General features: G+C 47.8%; 1 long non-coding RNA gene across 1 annotated transcript; it reads left to right on the forward strand.

Annotated features, from left to right (window-relative positions):
- Positions 1–1,795: 1,795 nt before the first annotated feature.
- LOC308339178 lies at positions 1,796–26,558 on the forward strand. Its single transcript, XR_013966475.1, has 3 exons — positions 1,796–1,961; positions 18,783–18,899; positions 24,067–26,558. It is a non-coding gene; the product is annotated as an uncharacterized lncRNA (long non-coding RNA).
- Positions 26,559–27,458: the final 900 nt, after the last annotated feature.

Here is a 27,458-nt window from a genome sequence, read left to right on the forward strand (position 1 = left end):
GGCAGCCCCTGAAGAAGCCAACAACGGGCCGGCTGGTGGCTGACCACACTCCCTGCCGCTGGGCAGCAAATCCTTGAAGGGAGGCCAGGGCAGGGCATCTCCATGGTTACCATGTTGTGCTAAACTCTTTGAATGTACTTAATCTTCCAATGAGACGGGAACTATCATTTCACAAATGAGTTAATGGAGGCTTGGAAATGGTAAATAATTTGTCCAAGGTTAGCAGTGGATGATTGTGATATTGCGATTGATAAGAAGACAAATACATAGTAAGTCTTCATCCAGTTTTTGGCAGAGATCCTAAAACCCTTGAAATTTCCCAAGTGATAAGAGTAGTAAAGGAATGTTGATAATCCTAACCGGCCCCTTTCATCCACACCCAAGTTGATGTTAATGAGATGACTTTTGGAAAACACCTAAGAATGGGGTCTGGATGCCAGAGGAACCAGCCTTGTGATTAGAGGGTTGAAACTTTCAGCCCCCACCCCCCCTCCCCCAAACCTCTAGAGAAGGGAGCTGACCTGAAGACTGAGTGTGATCACCAAGGGCCAATGCTTTAATCAATCATACCTAAGTAATGAAGCCTCTGCAAAAGCCCAAAAGGATAGGGTTCAGAGAGCTTGCAGGTTAGGGAGCCAGAATGCTTCCACATGTCACCAGTCTGGGCCTTAAACACTGCAAGGCTAGAAGCTCGTTTGTTCAGGATCTTACCCTATGTATCTCATCTGACTGTTGATTTGTGTCCTTTACTATCCTTTGGAAAAACCAATAATATAGTGAGTAAAAGGGTTTCCTGGGTTCTGTGAGCTACCCTAGGAAATTAATCAAACCCAAGATGGATATCATAGAAACCTCTGATTTAGAAGCACAGGAAACAACCTGGATTTGTGATTGCGACTGAAGCAGGGTGGCAGTAGGGGGAGGTCTCTCTTGCTGGACTGAGGAATCTGATTTTGCCTCCAGGTAGCTACAGTCAGAACTGAGTTGAATTGTAGGATACCCACTGGTGGCCAAGAATCGCTTGATGGTGTGAGGAACCTTCTCCTAAAGCCTGCACGGTGGAAATTGGGTGTAGAGCCCCTTTTAATGATGGAAAGAGGTTTCAGCTAGTGAATCCAATTTTTGCATTTCTCTTTTACTTTTCCTCTCTTCGTCTGCTCTTATCCCAACTAGGGTAAAAGTTGGCTCTCACTCTGATCATCCTACCCATTTATGAAACTCAAACACATAGTCTTGATTCTTCATCTTTCATAGGAGTAAGTCCCTTTGATTATGACAGCCCTGGAAGAGAAACGTCCAGAAACCAGAACTGAATTTGCTTTTGTTTTCTATTTACCATAAGCACCCACCAGAGCTTGGGGTGTGTGTGGGGGGAGCGGGGTGGGGGAAGGTACTTTTTAAGATGCACCCAAATCGAAGCTGTCTTTACCAGTTTCCAGGATTGGAAGAAAGGGGCAGGCATCATCTGGCCACTGACGCGAGGACAGCAGCTGAGGGGAGAGTCCTCCTTGCTCTCATTCTCTGCTACTAACACAGCAGACCCCACTAGCGGCAGACCCCGCAGATGCCTCCGTCACCTCACAACTACCACTGTAGCAACAGTGCATTTCTTCTGGTCCTTCCGAGTCCAGCGAGGGGCTGCCGAGGGAAAAGGAGACCCTTCTAGAAGGAAAGGCTCCAGAGCCGCAGCTCAGAGATCTCATGGAAAGTCGGAACTGCGGGCCCCGGAAGTCTCGGTAGCACCAGAGGCTCGGAGGGGGCGGTACTCCGGGGCGGGGCTCAGGGGGCGGGGCTCAGGGGGGCGGGGCGCGGGCTTGCAGAGAGCGGCTGGGCGCGCCTCTGGACCTTGGGGAGATCGGGTTCAGGACCTTGCTGGCGCTACATCTGGGACCGTCTCGGCGCAGGCAGGGAGCGGAGCCGGGGGCTCTGGGAACAAAGGGTCGGCGCCCCGGGGGAAGGAGGTGAGAGGGACCACCGCGCTCCAGGGAAGCCGGCGGGTGGACGCCGGGCTGCAGGGCTTCCGAGCCAGGAGCGCGGGGTGTCGGGCGCGGAGAGCCGTCGGGCGATAAAGTCCGGGAAGAACGCCGAGTCCGCTCGCGTAGGGGATCTCTGGGCCCCCTGGCTCGGTCCCTGCCTCCATGCTTCCCAGATAACGCTTTCCTTTCCAAAGGGTTTCTTGCGTCCAGATCCTTCGTGTCTTCACGTCCGTCCACTCGGACAGACGCTGGCCCTAGTCACTGTTTGTGGCCTGTCGCCCTCTTCCGACGCTGGGAGGAGCCCGGGAGCCACTGACCGAAACCTCCCTGCTCCTTTCACAAGATAAAATATGGGACCTCCAATCTTTGTCCTATGTAGCGACCCGTCCCCTCTTCCAGTGGCGGGATCCTGCCCCTGGCAACTCTTCGGTGCAGGGGGAAAGACCGCCGCAGGAAGCCAGGGGGTATTTGACTGATTTTAGGTAGGAGGCTGGTGCGTCTGTCGTCTGTCGGGCCTCACTACTTGACCCTTGCCCCTCATCTCAGGCCTGTTCCAGAGTGTCTAGAAGTCCCAGCAATTCGTTTTTATGCGGGTGACAGAGGTCCCGGGTCCCGCAGAGGGCAGAGTTGAGGCAAGGAGGTGAGGAGGGCACTTGGGGGTCCTCACTGCTTGCATTTTGCTGATGAATATTCCTTATGTGTCCCGCCACCCTGAACTTTTGCCACCTGCGTTCCAAGATCACCTTTGTTCTCATATTCTTTCTGGTCATCTTGGACCATCTGGTGGCTTCACTGGCAATGCCTTGGGAAGTGGCAGCCCAGGCAGCCGGCTACTAGCCCTTTGGGGACTTCCGTGACATCTGGGTGGCCTTTGACATCCTGTGTTTCACTGCCTCCATCTTGCACCTGAGCCTCATTTGCCTGAAGCACTCTCTGGCCATGGCTGGCGCCTCCTACCACCTGCAGCACGAGACCTGCCCATGGCTTCTCTAGTGACCATTGGTTAGCCTGGCTGCTGTCAGTTCTCGTCTCCCTCATCCATGTCCAGCTGGACTCTGGCCTCAGCAGATGGGGCCGGTGGCACAGGGTGGAGCCTTGCCCATCTGTACAGAGCCCCCTAGGTATATTCAAAGATGCAGCCCCAGCCTCAGCCACACCTCTGTGGTGGCCGCCACGCAGAATGTTATAAGGTGAGCCATGGAACTAGCACGTGGAGTTGGGGAGGCTAGAAGCTGAGGAATTGAGTCTTAAGTTATGGTCACCTCTGCGGTGTCGGGGATGCCCTGTGGGATCTAAAGGGCATTTTGGTATCATGTTTCTCGACTCTGAATCCCAAGACCCTCTCTGGGTTTTCTCTTTAATCGCTGTAACTAGTCCTCATGGCATCAAGGCAGTCCTCAACCCAAAGTCTTGCTGGACAAGGCATGTAGTCCTTGATCAAAAATAACTTTTCTAATTCCTCAAATCCTTGAAGGGAATTGAAGTCATTGATGCCACAGCTAAAGCATATGCTTTATATACAAATATGCTTTGGAGATATACAGGGTCAGTGACTGAAGACAGAGAAAGTGGACAGGATAACTTGGAGGGGAGGGTCTAGGTGTGTAAGGGGACAGGGTGGAGAAGTGGGTGAATTGATAACATTGATAGAAAGTGTTATCATTTGGCCAGGAGCGGGCTCTGCCTCACAGCCTCTTTCCTTCCTTGCTGCTGGGGTGGAGTCTGCAAACTGAGTTTACCACCACTGGGTGGTGTTGATAGATTTGGTAGTGGGGGATGGTGGTAGTGATGATGAGGATAGTATTGGTAGTGATTGGTGGTAGTTATTGTGGTATTGGTGGTGACTGGTGATGGTAGTAATAATGGTGATGGTTGTTGTAGTGGGGATGGTGATAATGGTGGTAATGATGATAGTTGGAGTTGTGGCGGAGGTGGTGATGATGGTGGTGGCCATGATGAAGAGGGCAGTGGTGATGGCGGAAGGATGATTGGGTAGATATAGGGGTAGAACCACCAAAAAGTAGGGGCGAGAATCAGAACTTTAGAGTGAATCAGTGTCATAGTCCATAGTTCCAAGTTGGGGAGTCAGTTTACTGAGGTCACCCTGTGACTGGGGGACCAAGAACAAACCAGGAACCCAGTGCCATGACTCATAATTGTATTGGGGACATCTGGACTAAAGGCAGCTCCAATGCCCTGAGGTCTATCCCTGGCCAGTGGGCATGGTTGCCATGCAACTGCTGGCATCCTCCCCCCACAGGCATGGAGCTGCAGAGGCTAGTCTTAAAGCATACTTGGCCAAGCCGTAATTCCTTATTTACTCAGTAGCATACAGTTTAGTTGGCCAACTAGTATCTGGGGGGACTTGAGGGGCTGAATCAATAAGCAGTAAAATTTTGAGGTGAGAGAAGAGGACCATGGTACACAGGGATGCTATGGCAGGAGGTCTTAGAGGGAGAGCTGGTAAGCTTAGGACCTGAGAGATGGGCGGAAGTCACATTTCTGAGACCAGCTCTGTATGTGGATTAACTTTTCCCAGTGCCAGGCAAGGAACAGGCTGAGAGCCCCCAGAGCCAGCTTCTCCGGGGACAACTTGTTCCCATGCTTAGCCAGGACCATGACCACTAAGTTAACACTGTGACATCCTTCCCCTCCCTCATAGGGTAGAGGCTGGGCAGGCAGGGTGCAATGGCCCCTTCTACTTTTGTCTAGAATTTATTTGGAATGGTGGAGGAAAGATGGTAAGATCTAGGGCTAGCAGCCAGACCGGTGATTTTGTGGCCTTGGACTCTGGGTCCTTAGCCAGAGGAGGTCAGTAAAGCCTTTGATCTGACCCTTTCAGAGCTGGAGCTCCCAGATACCTCACCTGCACATCATAGAGCTGAGGGGGCCGTGGGGGGGGGGGTCCCATCTTGACTAGTCTTTATGTGCCACACACTGTGCTAGATGTGTTATGTGGGTTTCTCATTATTCAGTGTCCATTGCTAACCGAGGCCCAAAGTATTACTATCCCCAGGTCACAGATAAAGAAATCACTAAATAGAGATAAAGTCCTTTTTTTTTTTTTTTAAATTTAAGAGTGTATTTATTCAATTGAGAGACAGCAAGAGAGGGAACACAAGCAGAGAGAGTGGGAGAGGGAGATGCAGGCCTCCTGCTGAGCAGGGAGCCTGATGTGAGAGATGGTTAAAGTCTTTTGCCCAAGATCACACAACTAACAAGTAGCCGCACCAGTATAGACTGATCCCAATTCGTGCCATTGTAACTACTCTGCTGGGATAATGGGACAAAGGGGAGTTTGGGGATGGAATATGTATATATTTTTTGGCTATTTAGTAAATTACTTAGGACCTGCTTCCTTCTTATATTGATGTAGGGATCTCCCCTTCCTGTGCAAAGTACAGACGTGTGTGGCCCCAGCCTGGCTTTTATGTTGTTCTGGGGGCAGAGGTGCGTGTTGGTTGTCACTGCGGTGGGTGGGTGGTTGGAGCTGCTCATATTCTCACTCTGGGCAACCGTGGGCCGCTTTCCAAGTGTATAGAGATGGGCCGGCATGACCCCATGCGGTCAGGAGACAAGGCATCCAAGCTCTGGCTCCATCATTACCTGAAAGTGTGATGTAAGGCAAGGTACCTGCCTTTGCAGAATCTTTCCGGGTGGGGCCGTTGTTTGTGAAACCTGGGTTAAATGCACATCAGGCCTCCTGGCCCTGCGCAGGCATCTGTCCTGCTGGCCTGTCCCCTTCCCTGGTGAGTTGGGCCTTGTAGGGGTTAGGGGCAGGTTGAACGGGGACCTGGTAGAAAGCTGCCCGGAGTGAGAAGGGGACAAGGTTGTTCTTGGGAATGCTCCGGCCACTTGACTTTCTGGGGCCTCTGGCTTGGTCACAGCAGTCATCAGTCCAGGCAGCTGGCGTGGGCGCAATGCAGCTGGTGTTGAGAAAGAGCCTGGTGGGTGGAGATTGCCAAGGGCTGTCCCCAGACTGCAGGAGGCTTGGTGACTTCGGGAGGGCCTTCCCTGTCTCCTAGACCCCCTGCTTCTCCTCGAAGCAGGCACGCTGACCCAGAAGGAAACTGAGTGGTGAGGAGGAGCCCGTGGAGAACTGGGCTTGGGGCCCAACACAGAGCGACACCAGGAGGGCAGCTGGCAGCTTTGAGTTCAAGTCCTCCAAGGGCTTGAACTCTGGCTCTGGATGCCTCTCTGTGAAGCTAGCTGTCTCGACCCAGAACTCACCTTCAGTACCCTGCCCCAATTCTCCGGTTTCCCATCTGCCTGTGTTGGGCTCAGGACCCGGTTTCTTTTCTTTTTTTTTTTTTTAATTAAATGTTTTATTTATTTTCAGCGTAACAGTATTCATTGTTTTTTCACCACACCCAGTGCTCCATACAATCTGTGCCCTCCCTAATACCCACCACCTGGTTCCCCCAACCTCCCACCCCCCGCCCCTTCAAAACCCTCAGGTTGTTTTAGGACCCGGTTTCTTAACAGACTCTGGAAACAGTTTAATGCCTTGTCTCTTGCCTGGGTGAGAAGCCCCTTGAAGCTGGCATTTTGCTTTATCTTTCTCTTATATGAAACTTAATGTTTCTATTCAGAAAGCACTAGAAATTTGGTTTGAGAGCGTGGTGGGGGCCAGGCTAGGTGCTGGAAATGAGAAAAATGGCCGTCGAGCTGTCAGCAGAGACCCGACAGGGTCACCAGAGTCACTCAGCCCTCAGAGGAGCCCCACGTATCTTTCTTTTCCGCTCTCTTGCCTCCTGTCCTTTTCAGGGGCATTGAACTGGGGCTTCTGGAGCCAGAGCCCATGGGGTTTGAGAGCTGGCTCTGCCATTTATCAACTGTGTGACCTTGGGAAAATCACTTCTCTGTGTTTTAATGGTTATGTCTATAAAACGGGAATGATGATAGTACTACCATCCTAATGTTGTGAGGATGAAATGAGCTACGTGAAGGGCACAGAGGGTGCCTGGCATGCAGTCAGCCAGTGCCACACATGTAAGCATGCTCCCAGACCCTTGTGGCAGCCTTGTTGCCTCCTGGGGCCATCCTGGACCTCGTGCTTTCTTTGCTCACTTGTGGAATTCTTTCTTGCTGGTGAGTGATTACGTTGGATGTCCTAACAGATATGTAGAGTGTGCATTTTTTTTTTAAGATTTTATTTATTTATTTATTTGAGAGAGAGCAGGGGGTGGGGAGAGTGAAGGGTAAAGAATCTCAAGCAGACTCGGCACCGAGTGGAGCGAGATGCAGGCCAGCGTAGGGCCGCTGCGGGCTTGATGTGGGGCCTGATCCCGTGACCCCGAGGTCGCGGCCTGAGCCAGAGCCAACAGTCAGACTAGCTTAGCCTGCCGAGCCACCCAGGCCCCCATGGTTTGTTCTAAATAGTGCTTGTAGGGGCATGAACTGTCACATGCTTTTCTTGACCTCTTTGTCTCCGTGTCCCTCTTCGGTGTTTTGCTGATAAACTTCCGATTAAAAATAATATTAAGATCTACACAGTCAGGTGTTGACTAATGAAGAATGTAAAGACATTTTAAAGAATTAAGCAAATGAGAGCCTGGATTTTCATTAAAAATTCATAATTTTGAGCAGTTCTTAGACAAACATCTGTAGTCTGTTGCAGATTCACTCCCAAGGCTGGGGTGGGCTGGATCACATGATCGTCTCTCTTTTTTAATTATACATTTTTCCCCTGTCTTTTTTTTTTATTTTGTTTTGCTTTATATCGTCAATAAAGCAAAACAGATACAATTTTCCCTTTGCCATCCTTTAGCAATTTTTTTTCATTTGTGCTGTATGTTGGATAAAGTTTTTATATCATTATTATTTTTCTGTGATGATTTGGATTATATTTCTGCCCTTTCAGTGGGTACCCTTGAATTTTTATTTTTATTTTTTTTTTATTTTTTTTTTTTTACCCTTGAATTTTTAACTTATTAATTTAACGATACACTTTCTACCAAATTCTAAAGTTCTTCCGTCTCTCTGTCTTTTCCCATTCAAGAACTTAAAGATGTTCTAGCTCCGAAGTGATTGCCATCCTTGCCCAGCTTTTTATTGTTTTCAAGAACTTCCATTTGTCTTGAAGAAAGGAACTTCTTGGGGTGCCTGGTTGGCTCAGGTCATGATCTGAGGGTCCTGGGATCCAGCCCTGCATCGGGCTCCCTGCTCAGCGGGGAGCCTGCTCCCCCCCCACCCCCCGCCCCCGCCTGCCTCTCTGCCTACTTGTGATCTCTGTCAAATAAATAAATAAAGTCTTAAAAAAAAAAAGAAATCAACTTCTTATTCTGGAAAGTTTTAACTATACATAACATTAGGGAAAATAATGTTTAATAACCCAGTTCAGTACAGATCAATACTTTGTTGGTCTTGTTTTATCTATAATTTCTTCCTTATCTTTTTCCCAACATATTTAAAGATTCTAAGGCAGGGACGCCTGGGTGGCTCAGTCCCTTAAGCATCTGCCTTTGACTCAGGTCATGACCCCAGGGTCCTGGGATTGAGTCCTGAATTTGGGCTCCTTGCTCAGTGGGGGGCCTGTTTCTCCCTCTCCTTGCTGCTCCCCCTGCTTGTGCTGTGTCTGTCTGTCTGTCTCTCTCTAAATAAAATCTTTTAAAAAAAAACTTTAAAATTAAAATGTAATATTTAATAAAATATTTAAAGTCTTTAAATAAAATCTTAAAAAAATAAAAAAACAAAGATTCTAAGACATCCTACCATTTTCTCTACATACACTTTAGTATGGATCTTTACCAGGTGGAAAAGCAAAACTACTAGGTTGAAAAAGAAAATTCAGCCAAGTAAATGTGAAGATTTAATTGACTTTATTAACTGATTAATGAATCAGACAGCATTCCGTCTAGCAAGTAGAGGGGCGTTCTGCTGAGCTAAACAAAGGAAAGATTTTTTTTTTTTTTAAGATTTTATTTATTTATTTGACAGAGAGAGATCACAGTAGACAGAGAGGCAGGCAGAGAGAGAGAGAGGAAAGCAGGCTCCCCGATGAGCAGAGAGCCCGATGCGGGACTCGATCCCAGGACCCTGGGATCATGACCGGAGCCGAAGGCAGCGGCTTAACCCACTGAGCCACCCAGGTGCCCCAACAAAGGAAAGATTTTTAAGGACTGAAAGAGGGGTGCCTGGCTGGCTCAGTTCGTAGATCATGCGACTCTTGATCTCGGGGTCCTAAATTTGAGCCCCATGTTTACTTACAAAAGTAAATAGAGTTTAGAGTGCTTAGAGTTTACTTACAAAAAGAATAAAGACAGAAAGAGGGGATAAAAAAGAAGAAAGGAATTTATTAGCAGGGAATGCATTGTATAGCTGGGTTGCCCTCCTAAGGGGAGTGGAGGGAGTCTTAGCAGTCAATTTCCTAGTATTGACTAGAAAATTCCATGTTCCCTGGTTAAAGGTTACATTCCTGGGGGCTGAAACTGCAGTTTGGTTAGGTATTAAGTCTTGGTTTACTAGCTTGCACCCTTAACTTAAGGGATGCCATTTTGGGTGTTATGGTTTTCTTCTTTTTTTTTTTTTCTTCTTCTTTTTTTTTTAAAGATTTTATTTATTTATTTGACAGACAGAGATCACAAGTAGGCAGAGAGGCAGGCAGAGAGAGAGGAGGAAGCAGGCTCCCTGCCGAGCAGAGAGCCCGATGCGGGGCTCCATCCCAAGACCCCGGGATCATGACCTGAGCTGAAGGCAGAGGCTTTAACCCACTGACCCACCCAGGCGCCCCACGGTTTTCTTCTTAACAATTCCTCCCTTTTGATCAGACTCTCAGCTTAACCAAAAGATGTGATCAGAATTTGAGTCTTCAGCACCACTCTCATCTACTGCCTTATGAAGTTCTTGTAGCTTTTCTTGTTCCTTTGTGTGGTACCCACAGGTCATGATGTTCGTGTTTCACCTCTGTGATACCTACACAGTGTCACTTCAGGTTCACATTCGTCACGCCAGCCTTCCCTCTGTTCCTTTCCTGACACTTCCAAGCACGGAGATCATTTGCTGGGTGGTTAGTGGCTAGGAACATGCATTTAAAGCTTTGGAGAGAATACAGCACACCAGGGAGGGGATTGTGATTACGATGAGCAGGCTAATTCCCAATATTTGGAGGGCACTTTGAAGCCATGGTCCCCGAGACCCAAGGCAATCAAAATGGAATAAGTCAAAGAAAGACCCCAAGGAACGAGTCATCTTTTTAAGCCAAGTGCCTTGTTTTGTGATCTTATGTAATTGACTTTCCGTTTCCCCCAGAAGTGCTCATTCAGGTCCACAAAATGGTGTTGGCCACGCACAGATGCCTCCCTGCTCAGCCAAGAGGTAGCCAAGGGTTTAGCCTATCATCCAGAACAACTTAGGCCAGAGAATCTAACGCTCTTTGCTGGGTAGCTTTTGCTTTAGCAGCAGGTTCTGCAATAATTTTAAGAATTAAGAAGTTAGCCTTGTTCACGTTTATCCCTAGCCAGGGAAGTAGGGACCCACCAAAAGGGGTGAATCCTAAATCATGAAAGTCTCCCACTAGGTCTTTGTGACCAATGAGATGTCTTATTTTGCTTGGGAAAAGTTAGAGATACAGTTAGATTTTTCTTTTAGCCTGAAATAAAAGATGACTTTTAAAAGATTTTATTTTTTTGATAGAGAGAGCAAGAGTGGGGTGAAGGGCAGAGGGAGAAGCAGACTCTCCTTTGAGCAGGGAGCCCTGTTTGGGGCTCGATCACAGGACTCCAGGATCATGACCTGAGCCAAAGGCAGATGCTTAACCACCTGAGCCACCCGGGTGCCCCTAAAAGATTATTTTAGATCCCAGAGGTTATACCCCTCTTGGTAGTGGCCTGGGAGCTAGAGATGAGGATATTATCTTTCCAGGCCAATGGCAGAGAAAAGGAAAGAGAAGACCCGGGTTCCATGTTTAAAGTATGACGTGTGATCTGTCATCTTGGGCAGAAGCCATATTCTTTGAGGTCAGCTACGTGAATTTGATTTAGAAGTCTCCCACCATCTGTACACTACTGGGTATCCAGTGGAAACTTGCTTAGCTGGGTGATGTGTACCCAAGGCTTACTAACTTTTAACTTTATAGCAGTGATGAGAACAAAGGCAAGAGAAATGTAGCCTTATTAACTTGCTGATAAATCCCTGAGACACACAGATTGTGACATTCCTACAGCTCCCTCAAGGACTTCCTTTAATGTTTTACTACTATACCTTTGCTCTCGTTAGTGTTGCCTTCCTCTGATAATCATAAACAATTCCCCCAACCGAGATACATGTTAGCAATCATCTTTCAAACACATGGCCCACTGACGTACATCTGAAGGGCCTCATGACTGTTTTACTAGACAGTAGCCAGTAACCTTATCTGAATAGCAGCGAGCCCCTCAAGGTCCTGGGAACCTTGCTTCCAAATTCCTTAGAGACTTACGCCATCCCTAACCCCCACTAACTATAAAGTACATAACCAGTTATACCTCACAATCCCAGGACAGTTCTTCCTGTCCATGGGTCCTGTCCCTGTGCTGTAATAAAAGCACCTTTTTGCACCAAAAAGAATTCTTTTTTTTTTTTTTTTAAGATTTATTTATATGAGAGAGAGAAAGAGAAAACATGAGCAGGGGGCAGGGGGAGAGGGAGAAGCAGACTCCTGGCTGAGCAGGGAGCCCCACGTGGGGCTTGATCCCAAGACCCTGAGATCATGACATGAGCTGAAGGCAGACGCTTAACCCAATTAAGCCACCCAGGCGCCCCAGGAATTCTATCTGGGCCATTTGCTTGCAGCCGCATATCAGCAGTGTTAAGAGGTGAGGAGTGCTTGGTAAAGTCCTTTCCAGTGAGGCTCACGGGCAGTCTTTTTCTGATGACATTTTCAGCATACTCAGTCACCAGGCTCTAAAATGTGACCAGAAGGATCCTTGGAACTTGTTGATGGTGGACTTGAGCAGAAGACATTAGAGACTTTCAGTAGCCAGTCATACTAGCTTGAGACAACAGGGGATCGGCAGAGGGTTGTATACTGATAGAATCCCAAGAAGTTTGCAGAGTTTTTCCTTGAAGTTCATACCATTTGTCCAGTGAAGTGGGTGCCTCAGTCACTGGAGGTCATGAGGCTCTACCCCAAGTGAGAGATGCCCTTTTAACAGTTTTTTGCTATTATGGGGATCATCAGCCTTATAGCAGGGGAAAGCTTTATCCCATCTAGAAAACACACAGTAACAAGTACGTACTGATAATGTAGCTGGGGTACAGGGGTGCAAGAGCACCTGGCTCCAGGGGAAGGATCCCAAACAGACCAGTTCAGCCACTCACCACTGACAGAATGCAAAGGCCAAGGAAATGAGTGGTGGCGAAATAAGAAAGGGATTTCTTTCGGTGTGGCCAACACTAGGAAGACAGCAGATAGAAAATACTTACAGGTTTATGTAAGAAAAATACAGGAGAGGGGCGCCTGGGTGGCTCAGTGGGTTAAAGCCTCTGCCTTCGGCTCGGGTCATGATCCCAGGGTCCTGGGATCGGACCCCATGTCGGGCTCCCTCTCTCTCTGCCTGCCTCGCTGCCTGCTTGTGATCTCTGTCTGTCAAATAAATAAATGAAATCTTAAAAAAAAAAAAAATACAGGAGAAAGGTTGGTGGGTACGTGCAGCTTCGGCAGTGAAGATAAGTCATTGCTTGAGGGAGTAGTCTTGGTTCCCATCTGGGGATCCCTTGCCCTCAGGGTCGTTTGCCTGAGTTATGACATAAGCTAGACAGAAGAACTTAATCAATTAGAAAATTTGAGGTCAATATGAAAATTGTCAGAGTCCTCGTTCAATAATATATACCAAGGGCACCTGGGTGATTCAGACAGTTGAGCGTCTGACTCTTGATTTCAGCTCAGGTCATGATCTCAGGATCGTGGGATCAAGCTCCATGTCGGGCTCCACAGTGGGTGTGGGACCTGCCTAAGATTCTCTCCCGTTACCCGCCCTTACCCCTCCTGTTTAACACCCCCATCTTCCTCCCACACACTCACTCCCCCCTGTTAAAAAAATAATAATCTATACCAAGAGGCCATTGAGTGAAGTCCCATTGTAGGTGTTTAAAGGTTTCAGAGGGAGGAGGTCTAAGCCCTGTGGGAATAAAAACAATTTTTTTCAGGATTAAGGACCTGACAATTCAGACATTGGCAGTAGATGGTTTTTGCTGTTTTACAGAAGTCTTTGCAAGAATATCTACTCATAGTTTGAATCATCTTTTTTTTTATATATATATTTTATTTATTTATTTGACAGAGATCACAAGTAGGCAGAGAGGCAGGCAGAGAGAGAGGAGGAAGCAGGCTCCCCGTGGAGCAGAGAGCCCGATGTGGGGCTCGATCCCAGGACCCTGGGATCATGACCTGAGCTGAAGGCAGAGGCTTTAACCCACTGAGCCACCCAGGCACCCCAGTTTGAATCATCTTAAGTGCGCTGTGGAGAGTGAAGGAATGCAAAAACCAAAAAATGGAAATTATCAGGGAGCCAGGAAGAACCAAGTCGCTGTCTTGGGTACCCATACCTCAACTGTCTGTTTATAGCCATTGTTTACTCACCTTAATTTCTCTGACTCAAGAACAGACACTTCCCATGTTATGACAAAGGCCTGGCCATGGCCATGGGGGGCCATTTTTGCAGAAGCAGAACAGACTTTTCTGCATATGCCACAGTGTTCATAGATCCTGTCGCAGCCTTTGCATCAACACCAGTGATATATTGAAATTTCTTTCCAAAGAGACTTTTTCCACAAACCTTCTACAGCTTTTTTTTTTTTTTTTTAAACATTTAGATTTTGTTCTAAGTTTTTTCTCTTTAAAGAACCAAACTCACTTTAGGACCAAATTACTTTCTTTTCCTCAACAAGAATGTGTTTTTATTTCTCATATCTTTTCTTACCAAAAACATGTATCTTACTTTCCTTGCATAAAGTTGTTTCCCCTTATTATTTCCAGTAGTCTCAAATATACTTACTAGAATTTTTAACTCTTAGAAATCTTAAGTTTTTGTCAAAAATAACTAATACTAATTATGAACTGTAATACCAGCATTTTTTTATGATTTTTTTTTATTCATTTGACAGAGATACAGAGACAGAAAACACAAGCAGAGGGAGAGGCAGAGGGAGGGGGAGAGGCAGAGGGAGAGGGAGAAGCAGACTCCGAACTGAGCAGGGAGCCCGATGTGGGGCTCAATCCCAGGACGCCAGGATCATGACCCAAGCCAAAGGCAGATGCCCAACCACCTGAGCCACCCAGGCACCCCAATACCAGCATTTTTGATTTGTAAATTTACAAATTTATTCTATAATTTCTAGAAGCATATGCCTTTTTAAGTTTTCTAATATAGCATTAACGCATTCAATTATCTTTTAGTTTTTTATAATGAGAAGCCAACAGTAGATAAACCTTGACGTGGGAAACAAAGGTAAAAGAAAAATTGAATTTCCTCACTATTTACAGCCCATTCACAAATTCTTGAAACAGGCAGAGGACATTCCTCAAGGAGCTCAGCTGCCTCAGTGCTAATACCTTGCTAAGGGCAAAAGGCAATTTTAGTTTAACACTATCCTGACCCCCCACGATCCTATGAATCTACTTTAACATATAAAAATTCCTTTTGAGGGACGCCTGGGTGGCTCAGTTGGTTGAGCGGCTGCCTTCAGCTCAGGTCATGGTCCCAGGGTCCTGGGATCGAGTCCCACATCGGGCTCCTTGCTCAGCGGGGAGCCTGCTTCTCCCTCTGCCTCTGCATGCCTCTCTGTCTGCCTGCGTTCACTCTCTCTGACAAATAAATAAATAAAATCTTTATAAAAAAAAAAATCCTTTTGAAACTTCTTTTATTTATACCCCAAGACACATGTTGGCAATCATTCCCCAAGCATATGACCCACTGATATATATCTGAAGGGTCTCATGCCAAAGGTTTTATTAGACAGAAAAAATTACCTTTTCCTAACAATAGCTAGCCCCTTAAAGGTCCTGGAAACCTTGCTTCCAAAATTCCAGAGATCTGCACTATCCCTAAACCCTCCCAACTTGAAAGTATATAATGGGTAGCTCCTCAGGACCCCGGTGTAGCTCTTCCTGCCCTCAGGTCCTGGCCCCGCACTTTAATAAAACCACCTTTTTGCACCAAAGACATCTCCAGAATTCTTCCTTGGCAATTGGCTTTGAACCTCAGTGCCCTTCTTCCATCAAACCTATGTTCAGTATTTAATGCTGTAGTATTTTGTCTTATTTGGAAATGATCTAGACATTTAATGAATTTAACTTAATTCATCATTTAAACTCACTTGGCAAAAACTTTAAGGCTTTAGGTTACGAGAAAGATTTGGGGAAACAATTGAAGTAGATCTAAATACTGCTGAAAAGTTTAAGTAAACTTTTATCTTGTTTACATTTATTCAATTTATTTGTTCTTAATAACTATGTTTAGATTACCCATGTGGACTTCATTAAACATTAGCCAAAGTTAGCCATTATCCTAAGCTCTTATTTTTTGTTGTTGTTGGGAGATCTTATAAGACACAATATGAATTCATTCGGCTGGGTAAACTCATGTAGAATAAGAGTCTTCTATTTGATGTTAACTCTAAAGATATGTCTGTTTTAATCAAACCATCAACCTTCAGCTAGCTTTTATATTGAATATTTTCCCAGATCGTGTGAACTGGAAAACCATTTGGCTTAGTTTCTGTCTTTCTGAGAGTTGTAGAATGCCCAGTCCTTAACAGCGCTTGCCTTCAAACCAGCTACACAGAGCTCTTTTACAAATTAATTTTAGCAATACCATCTGGAGGTAGAAAAATATCTCTCATTTACAATATATATATATGTATGGACATACACACAAAAACAGATGCAAGGACCTCATAATTTCTAATATTTGTGGAGAAGATTTTTAAGATTTGTATTTTGTACCTGGTCTTAATCTTGAGGTTGTGCTAGACTTTGGACACAGGCGCCCTTTTAGCAGTTTGTATTTCAAAAAGGCCTCCTCCTTGTCTCTCCCCTTAAGTCTCAGATGATTGTGGGCTTGTGTTTACATTTCAAAAGAATGAGAAGGTGTACAACTTTAAGGGACAGAAAAAAAAATGTAATTTAGGTCAATAGTTTACAAGTCTTTTTGAGATAAAGGGAACTTTGGGATTGGTAATGGATAGGTGAATTTCGCACTGCCTTTAAAGCTGATCCTTCCCTGCCCTCCAAGATTTGTAAAATCAGGATAATTGTTCTCCTTTCCTCAGGGAATTGAGTTGTAATTTGAATGACATCCTGGGTTGATCCAACATACCCACCTACATTATCTTCGATTTGTTTCTTTTCCTCTGGCTACACAGTTTTAATTTTAAATATTTCTGGCAGTATTGAATACTGGCCCCCCCTTGGGTGTAAGATGGGTCCCCAAAGAGGGTGCAAAGGATATTACCTTCCCTAAACCCAGAGTCGCTCCCAAAGATCGCCAAGGAAAGAACCAACAACCTGCTTGTCTTAGGAAGGTGGAAAGCCAAGCTTTCAGTTATGCAAAGTGAGATCCTGAGAAGGCAAGGATCCCTCAACAATGGGTTGCATTTGGAAAGGAAGGACAAAGTGCAACTATTTTTTCTGTCTTGCCTGGGCACTAGAGACATTCAGAAGAACGGAATCTAGTGGGCTTTTTCACCCTTCACTGGCTTTTACCAACTTTTCCAGGACCGTCTCTGCAGGTTCTGGTATCTATCAGACGTTTCCCTTGGCCATTAAAGGGAATAATGTAGCAGTTTATCAGAAAATGCCCAGGTTTTATCACCTCTGGCAGGGGCCCATGTGAGGGACCTCCTTTCAAGGTAGATATGGTGGGTGTCTGTAAGACCGTTAACTTCGCAGCCTTTTCCTATGGCCGTGTAGTCTTTCTGTTGCGTCCCCCAATAATGGGTCTGTGACTAAGCGAGTGAGACTGATACAAAGCAAAGGTCAAGCAAAGCTTTATTTCGCACCAAGCATCGAGAATCAAACTGACCATTCAGGGCCATGCCTCTTACAGAGAGGACGACCTCTCTCTGCTTCACAGACTAGCTTTTAAGGGCAAAGGCCATGTGGTTGGGCCTGGCCATGCACAGGTGGCCAATGAAATTGTAACACACGGAGAAAGCTGCACAGTCATGCTAGGTCACACATAAGTGACCAGTTGAATTACAGTTTACCCTAGTAGATATTTGAACCAGCGTATCACCTTGGTCAGAATTGGCGCCCAAAAGGTACCCAAAGGGCGGGGCCCATACTCCTTGGTAACTAGGGAGACAGTATGCAACCCCCCACTGATCTGATGTCTCCATCTGGCCTGACCCACCCTTGTATTTGGGCTTTGTTACCTGGGACTGGTTTCCGGGACTTGTTTTTAAGTAAGTCCCCTGGGGGAAGGGGAGCAGGGACAGTTTAAGTTTTACAGCATAAACAACAAAATGACTGTTTAATCCAAGATGGAATTCTCTGGCTAAATAGGCCCTTACATTTCTAAGTGAAAAAACGACTCAGGATGAGTAGAATGAGTTCCCAAAAGAGAAAAGAGAGGAGCAGTAAGCATGACATCATTGTTTCGTCTTGTTTCAAGCATCTCTTCCATTAATCTTTCTTTAGCCTTTTGCAGTGAATCTTTCCATGAAACTATTTTGGAACTTTGAACATTTTTTGGAAGTTTCTGCTTGCCAGTTAAAACAGCTGGGTTTGGGAACCCTGGCTTTCAGGTGCTTAAATGGTCTTATCTTGTTGGAATATTCCCCACCATGCCTCTTGTAATTCTAGGTTGTTGTTAGTAAAATTCTGCCCCTTCTGTAGATATTCACAGCTCCTGGAACCTTAGTTTTTAGGCACGAAATAAGCAAGAGTGCTGGAAGATGGTGTACTTGATTCTTTGGATTTTAAGGATCCCAGTAGCTAAGACTTTTTACATAAAATGAGACAAACAAATGTGTATGTTAATACACCAGCAATAACAAAAAGATGTCATTATGGCCTGGCCAAGAGAAGCCATGCGTACCACCAGGAATGCCTAACGTGGATTAAGTCGGCGGACTCCATATGGAGACTGGGGACTGGAAATGAGGAAAGGACTAAATCCACAGACTGAGGGTGGGAACTGGGGATTCCAGCCTGGAACTGCTGGCTGTACCAAGGGCTAAGTTATGAGATTGGATGTGAAGTGGGGCCTGGGAACAAATGGTCAGGAAAGAATTATTGAGACATTTTTGATGCAAAAAAGTTGGAATTATGAAAGCATGGGGGCAGAAAGAGCTGCCCTGGGATTGTGAGGAGCAATTGATTATATGCTTTTAAGTTGGGAGGGCCAGAGATAAAAGAAGCTTCCAGAAGGATTTTCTTTTTTCTCTTCTTTTCTTTTCTTTTTTTCTTTCCTAAGATTTGAGAAAGGGAAAGAGAGAGAGAGAGAGGGTGCACCTGTTGTGGAGGCCGAGAAAATTAAGGCCATCCACCTCAAGTTTAGTGTTAGCAGAGTACAGCCATCTTAGCTTCGGCAGCCATCTCAGGCCCCTGTGACCAGGGGTGAACTTTACCCTACTTTAATTACAGGAAAAACCGCTATACCCCACCCTGCAACACCCCGGCAACAGCTAATCAGCTTACTGCAGTAAAGTCTGAAATTTCCCTTCTACCCCTCCCCCCACCCAGCGCCAAGCCTCTTGTAATGACACATAGATACCCCTGCCTTAACTAGACTCTGGGTCCAAGTCCCTACTCCGCTGTGTTGGGTATACCTGGGCCCAAGCTTAAGCTTGTCGAATAAAACCCTCGTGTGATTGATTGCATAGGTGTTGGCTCCTTGGTGGTCTCTCGGACACGAAAACTTGAGCATTACATTTGGAGGTCCCACTGAGTTCTGAGAGACCCCCCCCAGGACCCCGACCCAGAGGGTCCTGCGCCGGCTGGTGAGTGCACTCGTTTTTACCTATTTGTGCGCATACTTTGGGAGCTCCAATCTGCATTTTTACCTGTAGGAATTCCAACCTGTATCTGGGTCGACATTGGCTTAAGCGGACGCGCTGGCGGGCCGTTGACCCGGGGTCTTGGGAGACGTCCCTTACCCCTGCCTGGAGGACGAAGTCTTCATCTGTGAGGAGAGTCAGCTGCCGTTGCGGTCGGATTCTCCCTTAACTTCCTTTCAGTTTTGTCTTCGCGGCCGCGCCAGATCGCTTGTCTGTGTGAGTGTCTTCTTGTTAATTGTCGTAAGTGTATTTGTCTTGCTATGGACTGAGGACGTGATGGGACGGACGCAGACAACCCCTCTGTCTCTGATGGTTGACCACTTCTCAGACGTGAGGGAAAGAGCTCATAACCTGAGCATGGACATACGAAAGGGAAAGTTTCAGATTTTCTGCATGTCTGAATGGCCAGCCTTTAATGTTGGATGGCCCCGGGAGGGAATTTTTCAACTACCTATTGTCTTACAGGTTAAGGCCGTCATCTTCAGAGAAAAACCACACGGCCACCCTGACCAAGTGCCTTATATCCCGGTCTAGCAAGACATGACTGAGAACCCTCCCTCCTGGCTTAAACCTTTTCTCCCTCCCAAAGCAGGACCTACATCCAAGATCCTAGCCCTGCGGAACCCAACTCCTAAGTATGATGAGAAAACGGAGTCCAAACCAAAGACTCCGCTTTACCCAGTCCTTCAGGACATTTCCACAGAGGACCTGATTTTTTCACCACCCTACCAGGTCTCCGCCCACCCCCGTCTGCCCCTCCAGCAGAAGCATCAGGGGCTGCCAAGGGAGTCCACTCCCCCTCCCAGATGGAGGGGCCCCCATGCATGGGCCGGCGGCAGGGACACGTGGACGGACCCATCGGGCAGCCCAACCCCAAACCTGGGACTGGCTGATTCCACTGTCCTTCCCCTCTGCGCCATGGGACCCCCCAATGAAACGGGGGGACAGCCGATGTTATATTGGCCATTCTCTACTAGTGATTTATACAACTGGAGAACCCAACATGCAAAGTTCTCTGATAACCCAAAAGATCTGATTGGTCTTTTGGATACTGTTCTTTTCACCCATCAGCCCACCTGGGATGACGGTCAGCAGCTCTTGCAGGTTCTCTTTACCACTGAGGAAAGAGAGCGAATCCAGGTGGAAGTCCGGAAGTCCGTCCTGGGTGACGACAGACAGACAACTCAGAACCCCGATCCCATAAATGCAGCTTTCCCCTTGTCTCGCCCCGCTTGGGACTACAACTCAGCAGAAGGTAAGGAGAGGCTCCAGGTCTACCGCCAGACTCTAATGGCAGGTCTCAAGGCTGCAGCACGCAAGCCTACCAATCTGGCCAGGGTATATGATGTAAGAAAGGGTAAAGATGAGAGCCCGGCGGCATTCCTAGAAAGGATCATAGAGGCGTTCAGACAGTACACCCCTATGACTCCAGAGGCCCCAGAAACCAGAGCTGCCATTGTTATGGCTTTTGTTAACCAAGCAGCTCCGGACATTAAAAGGAAATTGCAGAGGGTAGAAAGACTAGGAGAAAAGAGCCCACAGGATCTGATAGTGGTGGCAGAAAGAGTCTACAATAACAGAGAGAGCCTGGAAGAACAACAGGCTAAGATAAGTGACTGTCAGACCCGGAACCTGGCTAAGATCCTACTGGCCACAACCACGGATGACCCACATGAAAAACAGAGACGTCTCAAGAAGTTAGCTTCAGGAGCAGGTAAGGAGGATGGCCCCCGTCAAGAATGCCCCAAACTGAATAAAAACCAGTGTGCTTTTTGGAAGGAAGAAGGCCACTGGGTAAAGGATTGCCCCAACAAAAGACCAAAGGCCTCCACTATTATCTTGGAGGTCGAAGATTTAGATGACTAGGGGGTCAGGGTTTAGCACCCCTCCCCGAGCCCAGGGTAACCCTTAAAGTGGAGGGGCAACCGATTAAATTCCTAGTAGACACCGGGCCACAGCACTCTGTCTTGCTACAACCTCAAGGGAAGTTGACAAATAAGACCTCATGGGTACAGGGGGCCACAGGCACTAAACAATATTCATGGACTAACCGAAGAACAGTGGATCTCGGCATGGGCCAGGTATCGTACTCCTTCATGGTCATCCCTGAGTGCCCCTACCCCTTGTTAGGCCGGGACCTACTCACCAAGATGGGAGCCCAAATTAGTTTCCACCCTGAAGGGGCAAAGGTTCTGGATGAAGAGGGACACCTGATCCAGGTGCTTGTCATGAACCTCGAGGACGAATATCGTCTTCACCAAATACCCCCAGCACCAATGACCGACATTGACCACTGATTGCAGGAGTTTCCCCAAGCGTGGGCAGAAACTGGGGGAATGGGACTGGCCCAACATCGGCCAGCCATATACATTGAACTGAAGCCAGGAGCAGATCCAGTCAGGGTCCGCCAGTACCCCATGCCTCTCACAGCACGGACAGGGATCACCCCACACATCCGGCAACTGCTAGACTCGGGCATACCGCGGCCTTGTCAGTCAGCATGGAACACTCCCCTGCTGCCGGTGCGAAAGCCACACTCTGATGATTATAGACCGGTCCAGGACTTGAGGGAAGTTAACCCATGGGTGATGGACATGCACCCTACAGTCCCAAACCCCTACACTCTCCTCTCCACCTTGCCCCCAGACAAGACTTGGTACACAGTGCTAGACCTAAAGGATGCCTTTTTCAGCTTGCCCTTGGCCCCAAAGAGCCAAGACCTCTTCGCTTTTGAATGGGCGGACCCGGAGAAGGGCATCAATGGCCAACAAACCTGGACTCGACTGCCGCAAGGATTCAAGAATTCGCTCACCATCTTCGACGAGGCACTGCACTAAGACTTAGGTGAGTTCCATGCCAAGCACACTAATCCGACCCTATTACAATATATAGATGATATCCTGTTGGCAGCAGAGGACCAGGAAACATGCCTACAAGGCACCAAGGATTTGCTCCAAGTGATAGCAACTCCAGGATATTGGGCTTCAGCTAGGAAGGCCCAGATCTGCAGAATGGAGGTGAGCTACCTGGGGTACAGATTAAAAGATGGACAAAGATGGTTAATGGATCCACGGAAGGAGACCGTCATGAGAATCCCACAGCCTCGAAACGTCCGCCAGGTACGTGAATTCCTGGAGACGGCTGGGTTCTGCCGATTGTGGATCCCTGGTTTCACTGACATGGCTAAGCCCCTCTATGAGGCCACGAAACAAAAACAGGACTTTGTATGGACTGAGGCCATGAACAAAGCCTTCAATGACCTTAAGCAGGCCTTGCTTTCGGCCCTGGCACTCAGGCTGCCTGATCTGACTAAGCCAGGATGAAACGTGGATGAAAAGGAAGGGGTGGCGAAGGGAGTCCTAATTCATTACATAGGCCCCTGGAAGAAATTAGATGCCGTGGCCGCCGGATGGCCCCCATGCTTAAAAATCATTGCTGCAGTAGCCACCATGGTCAAGGATGCAGATAAGCTGGCTATGGGGCAGGAACTATACATCACTACCCCGCCTGCCATTGAAGGGGTGCTCAAACACCCCCGGACCGATGGATCAGCAATGCCCGCTTGACCCATTACCAGAGCTTGCTTTTGAACCCTACCAGAATTTTGTTCCAGGCACCAACAGCCCTAAACCCAGCGACACTGCTCCCTAACCCTGACTGGGAACACCCCCTACATGACTGTCAAGAAATCCTGGCTCAGGTGCACAGAGTCAGAGCCGATCTCCAGGACCGACCACTGCTGAATGCGGATGACACCTGGTATACAGACGGCAGCAGCTTTGTCCAAGAAGGAATCAGGTATGCGGGGGCAGCTGTGACCACAGAGACAGAGACTGTCTGGGCGGAACCATTAGCGGCTGGGACATCTGCCCAACGTGCAGAACTGATTGCGCTAACCAAGGCGCTAACCATGGGAGCAGGCAAGCGGGTAAACATCTATACTGATAGCAGGTACGCCTTTGCCACAACCCACATCCACGGAGCCATTTATAGAGAAAGAGGACTCTTAACAGCAGAAGGAAAGACTATTAAAAACAAGGCAGAAATCCTTGAGCTCCTAAGGGCCCTCTGGCTGCCTAAGGCACTGGCCATTATCCATTGTCCGGGACACCAAAAAGCAGACACACCAGTGGCCAGGGGAAACAGGCTGGCTGACTTAAAGGCAAAAGAGGCAGCTCTTTCAGTGAACCATGTCTTAGTGACCACACTGCCTGACCCAGGAGCACTGAGCTTGCCAGACAACCCCAACTACACTGATGTAGACTTAACAATGGATTAGGCGTCTGCCCATGACACAGTGCTTACATGGCTGGTGGAGAGCTGCAGATTCCAGCATAATCCTACCAGAGGAATTGGGATGGCGAGTCCTATCCAAAATGCACAAGAGTGGGAACAAGAAAAATGGAAGACTTGGTGCGATATGCAGGGATCACCATCAAAGACTCCCAATCAAAGATCGAACAGATTGTGGCAAGCTGCCACGCATGTCAGTTAACTAATGCCACCGCCCATGGATCTAACCTGGGCACCCGGCTCCCGGGGGGACCACCCAGGAGCCTACTGGGAAGTGGACTTCACTGAGGTAGAACCTAGAAAATACGGATATAGGTTTTTGCTAGTGTTTGTAGATACGTTTTCAGGATGGACAGAAGCATTTCCCACCAAACATGAAACAGCACAGACCGTTACCAAGAAGCTGCTGGAAGACATCTTACCGAGGTATGGTTTTCCTGTTAAGATTGGGTCAGACAACGGACCGGAATTCGTCTCTAAGGTAACACAGGGAGTGGCACTAGCACTTGGGGCAGATTGGAAATTACATTGTGCATATAGGCCCCAGAGCTCAGGACAGGTAGAGAGGATGAACAGGACGTTAAAAGAGACCTTGACTACATTAGCCTTGGAGACTGGCGGGGATTGGGTGGCTCTCCTCCCCTTCGCCCTATATAGGGTACGAAACTCCCCATATAAGATGGGACTTACCCCTTACAAGATCATGTTCGGTATCCCTCCACCTATTATTCCCAATTTAAAACCTGAGGTGCTTGCTGAGTTTGATGATCACCAACTCCTTTTCTCCCTCCAAATGTTACAACGAACCCATGAACAGGTGTGGCCTAAGCTGAGGGCCCTCTACGAGACTGGGCCACCCCCGGAACCCCATCGATATTGGCCAGGTGACTGGGTGTACGTCCGGAGCTACCAACCCCAGAGACTTCAACCACGCTGGAAGGGACCCTTCATCGTGATCCTGACCACTCCCACCGCTCTCAAGGTCAACGGGATTACTCCCTGGGTCCACTACACCCACGTCCGGCCAGCTGACCCACACGCTGTTCTCAAGGACTTCGTTCCAGAATGGAAAAGTCAGCCCGACAAGGACAATCCCCTAAAGCTAAGACTGCGCCATTCTCACTTACCCCACTAATGTTGCTTATGTTATGTCCCCCTCACGCCAGGGCCAATCCCCACCACCAACCACTTAACCTAACATGGCAGGTAATAAGTGTTTCTACAGCAGAGGTTGTATATTCCCTCTCGAAAATTGCCCCACTACAGGCTTGGTTCCCTGACCTTACTCTTGACCTAACAAAAATACTTGGGGACACCCATCTCCACGGGTTGAGAAGCCAACTATACAAACGGCATTTTTATGTTTGCCCGGGACACCTTACAGGATACCAGGCAAAACAGTGTGGGGGCCCTACCCACTTTTACTGTGCCAGCTGGAGCTGTGTCTCCACTGGCGAAATTTGGTGGACGGCCCCCTACAAGGATGATTTAATTACTCTTAAAAGAAACCACACGTTACAGAGCTCTGAAACCAGTAATCTGGTCACCCTAAAATTCACAGAGGCCGGCAAACTAGATACAAGATGGCAGATGGGACTTACTTGGGGCTTAAGAATCTATGACAAAGTAAGACTCGGCTACCAGGACCCGGGTGCAATGTTCACCTTGAGACTCTTGGCCCAGAATAACCAGGTTAACCTAGGCCCAAACCCTGTATTAGCATCGCCCAAAACTCAGATAACTCCTATCCCCCCTCTGCCGCCCTCCCCTGTACCCACCATACCATCTGCGTCCAAGATATGATCACTCCCATCCCGACCCCCTTCCCACAAGATCCTCCCTCCCTCAGCCCCTCTCAGCATGCACTTTGGGACCTGATGTTCCAAGCTTACAGGTTCCTCAATGCAACCAAGCCCAGTTGTACCCAATCTTGCTGGCTCTGCTATGTCATCCAGCCTCCCTTCTATGAGGGAATCGCGGTGTTGGGTCAGTACAACACAACCTCCAACCCTAATGCCTGTAGATGGCATCAAAAGACTCAAGGACTCACTTTACAATCAGCGTCAGGTCAGGGACTCTGTATAGGCACCCTCTCACCCCAAACCAGTCCCTATGTAATGATACAAGATCTATATCTAGCCTAGACTACCACCTACCTCCTCAAGACGGTTGGTGGGCATGTTCTACAGGCCTAACCCCCTGTTTTCATGGTCAGGTTCTGAATCAGACAAAGGGTTTCTGTGTGCTAGTTCAGCTACTTCCTAAAATCTACCACTCAGATGAGCAGGTACTTCAGTGATTCGATGCAGGTACCCACAGACGGGATAGAAGAGAGCCCATCTCGGCTATCACCATCGCCACGCTGTTGGGATTTGGGTTAGCAGGTGCAGGGACAGGTATTGCTTCACTAGCCTTACAGAACTCCCACTATAACAGCCCAGAGCAGCAATCGATCTAGACATAGAACGGATGGAGACCTCTATTTCCCACCTCCAAGACTCCCTAACATCTTTGTCTCAGGTTGTCCTTCAAAACAGAAGAGGATTAGACTTAGTCTTCTTACAACAAGGGGGGTTATGTGTTGCCTTAAATGAGGAATGTTGCTTGTTCACTGACCACTCAGGAATAGTCCGAGAATCTATGGCAAAAGTCAGAGAAGGTTTGGCTAGACGCGAACGGGAACCGGAACAGCAGCAAGGTTGGTTTGAATCGTGGCTCAGTCATTCCCTGTGGTTAACCACCGTGCTGTCCACCCTAGCCGGACTCCTCATTATCCTCCTTCTCCTCCTTACCTTCGGGCCCTGCATTATCAATAGATTAGTTACTTTTGTCAAAGACAGAGTCAATACAGTTCAGCTCATGGTACTCAGACAGCAATACCAACCACTGGACCTTGTTGCTGAGACCAGCCTGGACCCATGATTGGGTCCTTCCTTAGGTTCCTCTGAGAGGGGGAAATGTGGAGGCCGAGAAAATTAAGGCCATCCCACCTCAAGTTTAGCGTTGGCACAAGTACAGCCATCTTAGCTTTGGCAGCCATCTCAGGCCCCTGTGACCAGGGGCTGAACCTCACCCTACTTTAGTTATAGGAAAAACCGCTATACCCCACCCTGCAACACCCGGGCAACAGCTAATGAGCTTACTGCAGGAAAGTCTGAAATTTCCCCTCTACCCTCCCCAAGCCTCTTGTAATGACACATAAATACCCCTGCTTTAACTAGACTCGGGGTCCAAGTCCCTACTCCGCTGTGTCGGGTATACTTGGGCCCAAGCTTAAGCTTGTCGAATAAACCCTCATATGATTGCATCAGTGTTGGCTCCTTGGTGGTCTCTCAGACACGAAAACTTGGGCATTACACTATGTCGCGCGCGCACGCGTGCACACACACACACAAGTTGGGGGAGGGGCAGAGGGTGAGGGAGAATATCAAGCAGACTTCCCACCAAGCACGGAGCCCAAGGCAGGACTCAGGGCTCATCCCACAACCCTGAGATCATGACCTGAGCTGAAATCAAAAGTTGAACTAAAATCACCCAACAAAAACTTACGATGTACTGTATGGTGGCTAACTGAACATAATGGAAAAAAAGAAAAAGGAGTCAGACAACTTAACTGACTGAGCCAGCCGGAGCCCCTCCGTCAGGATTTTCATGTGTTAAAGAAGACTTACAGGATCCTAGCTAATGTTGTTTTTTGCTTCTATCAAAGTGATGAAGTTCTAGAACCTGGGTGAGGTTCGGTGGGCTGAGGTCCGGAGCCGATGACCAAGAAAGAATTCTTGAGACATCTTTGGTGCAAAATAGTGGTTTATTAAAGCACAGGGACAGGACCCGTGGGCAGGAAGAGCTGCTGCCCCGGGTTGTGAGGGATGGCAGGTTATGTACCCTGCGTTTGGGGGAAGGTGAGGGAAATGGAGGTTTGAACGGAGCTTTCATATGTTAAAGGAGGCCTCCGAGGTGCAGGGATACCGGAGGCTTGATCAATGCTGTCTTTTGGCGAGCCATTAACATCAAGATGGTTGGGAGATTCCTGGTGAAATGTCACAATCCTGCTATCAAGCTGTCTTTGTTAGTGAGAAACTTATCTTCACTTACATTTCCTTCTACCCCAGCCTCCTTCAGTTTTGTTTATGGAGGGGAGGGTGACATTAAGGCTTGAGGAACTGAGTCATTTGCCTCTGGAAATTGTGCTATTGATAATGTAACTTC

The sequence above is a fragment of the Martes martes genome (assembly GCF_963455335.1).
Source record: "Martes martes genome assembly, chromosome: 2".
Classification (NCBI taxonomy): Eukaryota; Metazoa; Chordata; class Mammalia; order Carnivora; family Mustelidae; genus Martes; species Martes martes.